Source organism: Ovis canadensis, chromosome 1 (genome assembly GCF_042477335.2).
Source record: "Ovis canadensis isolate MfBH-ARS-UI-01 breed Bighorn chromosome 1, ARS-UI_OviCan_v2, whole genome shotgun sequence".
In the NCBI taxonomy this organism is placed as follows: Eukaryota; Metazoa; Chordata; class Mammalia; order Artiodactyla; family Bovidae; genus Ovis; species Ovis canadensis.
In genome coordinates, this window is record NC_091245.1 from 262,391,896 (window position 1) to 262,395,787 (window position 3,892).

The window sequence follows — 3,892 nt, forward strand, 5'->3', positions numbered from 1 at the left end:
GTCCATGGGATTTCCCAGCAAGAATACTGAAGTGGGTTGCCATTTCCTACTCCAGGGGATCTTCCCAACTCGGGGGTTGAACCTGCATCTGTTCTGTCTCCTGCATTGGCAAGTGGGTTCTTTGAGCCACCTAGAAATTCCCACCATCTAACAGACCCTTGCAAGAGTGGTGTGACAGGGCTCAATTTGGAGCAGGCAACGGTAGAAGAAGACACTGTGACCTGGGAGACCCCTCATCTGTCCCTTTCACTAGAAACCGTGTCCCCTCATAAGAAACTGAAGCAACGACTGAAGCATTCAAAATAACACAATCTGGCATTTCCCAACCAATAGGCTTCCCCGGTGGTCACTTTCTCCTTGGGAACAAAAACTCCTTAATCTTAAGAATGTCAAGGTCTCTTGGACTGGATGTTCCAGCTCTGCTGACACAGGACAGCATCTTCCAGGAGAGGATCGCTTTTTCATCCTTGGTAATAATGAAAATTTCAAAGGAAAAATAATCCTTAAAAATATATTTAACAGTTAATGGCCACTTTTAAAGGTCTGATGCATACATATTTGGGGGGCATGTTTTTAATTGCTTCTGGGTCCTCAAAAAAAGAACAAAGAGTATTATTGAATAGACGTATTTAGAAAGAGCAGATTACCAGCGCCAGGTTCAGCTGCCTAAATGAAGAAACTGGGGCAATACTGCCCCCTGGTGACCAACTTTTACTTTATTTCAGGGCGGTCCATCTAGAAACCAGTGCAGTTAATTTGCATCAATATAATCTGCAGAACAGGGCATGAAACAACGGACTGGTTCCACATTGGGAAAGGATTACATCAAGGCTGTATATGTCACCACGCTTATTTAACTTATATGCAGAGTAGATCATGCAAAATGCCAGGCTGAATGAAGCATATAGTCAAAGCTATGATTTTTCCCATAGTCATATACAGATGTGAGACTGTAAAGAAGGACCATAAAGACCATATGCTGGACCATAAATAAGGTTGAGTGCCGAAGAATTGATGCTTTCAAACTGTGGTGCTAGAGAGGACTCTTGAAAGTCCCCTGGACAGGAGGAAGGCGCTGGCGGGCAGTGATGGCGGCGGGTGATGGGGACGTGAATTTAGGCACCCTGGGGAGTGGCAGCGAGAGCAGCAGCGACGGTAGTAGCGAGAGCCCAGGCGGCGCGGGAGCAGCAGCAGAAGGGGGCGGCTGGTCGGCAACGGCGTTGGCGCTTCTGACGGGGGGGCGGGGAGATGATGCTGAACGTGGCGCTGGTGGCGCTGGTGGCGCTGGTGTTGCTGGGGGCCTACCGGCTGTGGGTGCGCTGGGGGCGGCGGGGTTTGGGCGCCGGGGCCGGAGCGGGCGAAGAGAGCCCCGCTGCCTCTTTGCCTCGTATGAAGAAGCGGGACTTCAGCTTGGAGCAGCTGCGCCAGTACGACGGGTCTCGCAACCCGCGCATCCTGCGTGCGGTCAATGGGAAAGTCTTCGACGTGACCAAAGGCAGCAAGTTCTACGGCCCGGCGGGTCCGTATGGAATATTTGCTGGTAGGGATGCCTCCAGAGGACTGGCAACATTTTGCCTAGATACAGATGCACTTAAAGATGAATATGATGATCTCTCAGATTTGAATGCTGTACAAATGGAGAGTGTTCGAGAATGGGAAATGCAGTTTAAAGAAAAATATGATTATGTAGGCAGACTCCTAAAACCAGGGGAAGAACCGTCAGAATATACAGATGAAGAAGATACCAAGGATCACAATAAACAGGATTGAACTTTGTAAACAACCAAAGTCAGGGGCCTTCAGAACTGCAATTCTTACTCCCTTTCACAGAATGTCCAGCATCTTTGGGTTTGGTTCACCTGCTGCAAAAAACATTCAACAGATTGTACAAGCTACATGAGTCTCACTATGAAGATTTGAATACTAGACATTATGTGTGCTGCCAGACTCCTTTGTTGCAGTTATTTGTAATGTCTGGTGGGGCTTCATCCTGAAAGGAAGGAGACAGGGATATTTTTAAAGAGCAAGAGAGTGACAAGATTACTTTCTCCTTTTTTTCTTTTTTTTAATCAAAGACAACCTGATATGTATTTGCTACTTGAGTGTATAAGAGATTTTTTTGAAATCTCTTAAAAAAAAAAACACACAGCAAGGAATTCCTATTTCATGTGCTGTGTTTTTGTTTTAGCAGTGAGGAAGAGAGAAGACCTGGGCAGGAGAGGTTAGGGTGTACATCAGTTTTAAGTAGTTAAGGCTACTGAAACATTAAAATGGTAAATGTGAATCCCAAGCTTTTCTTTTTGGGTTTTGTCAGGGAAAAGAAGAAAACCTTTATTTCTAAGAAATCTTTGGAAATTAGAAGAATGGATTTCAGGTGGATTTAAGTCAAAGCTAATAGCCCAACAGCAAGATCATTTGAAACTAGTTTTTATCCCTTTCCTTCCCCTAGATCAAATCAATATTAATTGTGCCTTATTTCACTTACATAGACTTGAATTATTTTTAGGGAAAGCCCCTATGTGAATTCTGAAGTCACTACAAGCAGCATTGAGACTGAAGTTGGAATATTCTTGACTGCGAAACCTTGATGTCATTCTGTGTATATAGAATGTAAAAGGAATATTCAGTGTTACTGCCATATATATGTTAATATACACAAACTTCATTAGCATTATAATGGCCAAATGTATTCCCCCATGCTTTTCTCTTTTCAAAAAAAAAAAATTGAAAAACAAATCAACAACTCTGTCCCCTAACAGCTGCCTAATTTTAAGAGTCTTAACTCTCACATCTCACTGGTGTGGGTGCATGGGGCTGTAGTATGGATGTCGTGTGGGTGTGTCTTGAGTGTGTGTGAGAGCGCCTTGGAAGGGACTCTGCTGATACTGTAAATACCCGTACCCTTTTAATAAAGCATGTACAATAAACCAAAAAAAAAGAAAAAGAAAGTCCCCTGGACAGCAAGGAGATCAAACCAGTCAATCCTAAAGGAAATCAATCCTGAATATTCATTGGAAGGACTGATGCTGAAGCTCCAATACTTTGGCCACCTGATATAAAGAGCCGACTCATTAGAAAAAAACCCTGATGCTCGGAAAGACTGAGGGCAGGAGGAGAAGGGGGCAACAGTGGAAGAGATGGTAGGAGGGCGTTACCAACTCATGGGACATGAGTTTTAGTGAAGGACAGGGAAGTCTGGCATGCTGCAGTCCATGGGGTCACAAAGAGTCAGACACAACTGAGTGATGGAACAGCAACCACAGATCTGCAGAAACAGAGGAATCCTACACGTTGCACCCCTCTAGCGCCCTTGTACTCTTGAAGGAAGTAGGCATTTGCGGCACCATCTCTAAGTATGGAGAAATTTTAGAACCATGCCATCAAATTGTCACAGTGGCGTTCCCAGGACTACTTAAGAAAATGTGGACCATTGATGTGGTAAGGAAGGTCTCGCCTCCATCCCAGCTTTTTTTTTTTTTAACATTCCCCACAAATAAAGGAGCTGCAAATGCCCAAGGGATTAAAGTGTAAATTCCTTCCAGCTCATATAACTTACCTGGATTGTTTGCTGTTAAAGAGACTGTTGTTCAGATAGTTTGTCTTCCTGACCGAGAACCCTGCAACAGAGAAATAGCTATCACCAGCCCTGTGACACAGAAGGAGATGCAGCAAGAGTAACCATCCAACATCACTAAAGTTGCACAATTAGGCTGCAGTGCTGACGGGCAGGCACAAGGCTACTTGACTGTGGCACAACTAAGTCCATGGGCCACAGCTACTGAATTGTGCTCTAGAGCCCGGGAGCCAGCACTACTGAGCCCAGGTACCACAATTACTGAAGCCGGCGCCGTAAAGCCTGTGCTCCGCAGTAAGAGGAGCCCTCACACCACAA

General features: G+C 45.0%; 1 pseudogene; it reads left to right on the forward strand.

Moving 5' to 3' along the window:
- The first annotated feature begins 1,069 nt into the window (after nt 1-1,069).
- On the forward strand, nt 1,070-2,948 carry LOC138435915 (membrane-associated progesterone receptor component 2 pseudogene; annotated as a pseudogene).
- The last annotated feature ends 944 nt before the right edge of the window (nt 2,949-3,892 follow it).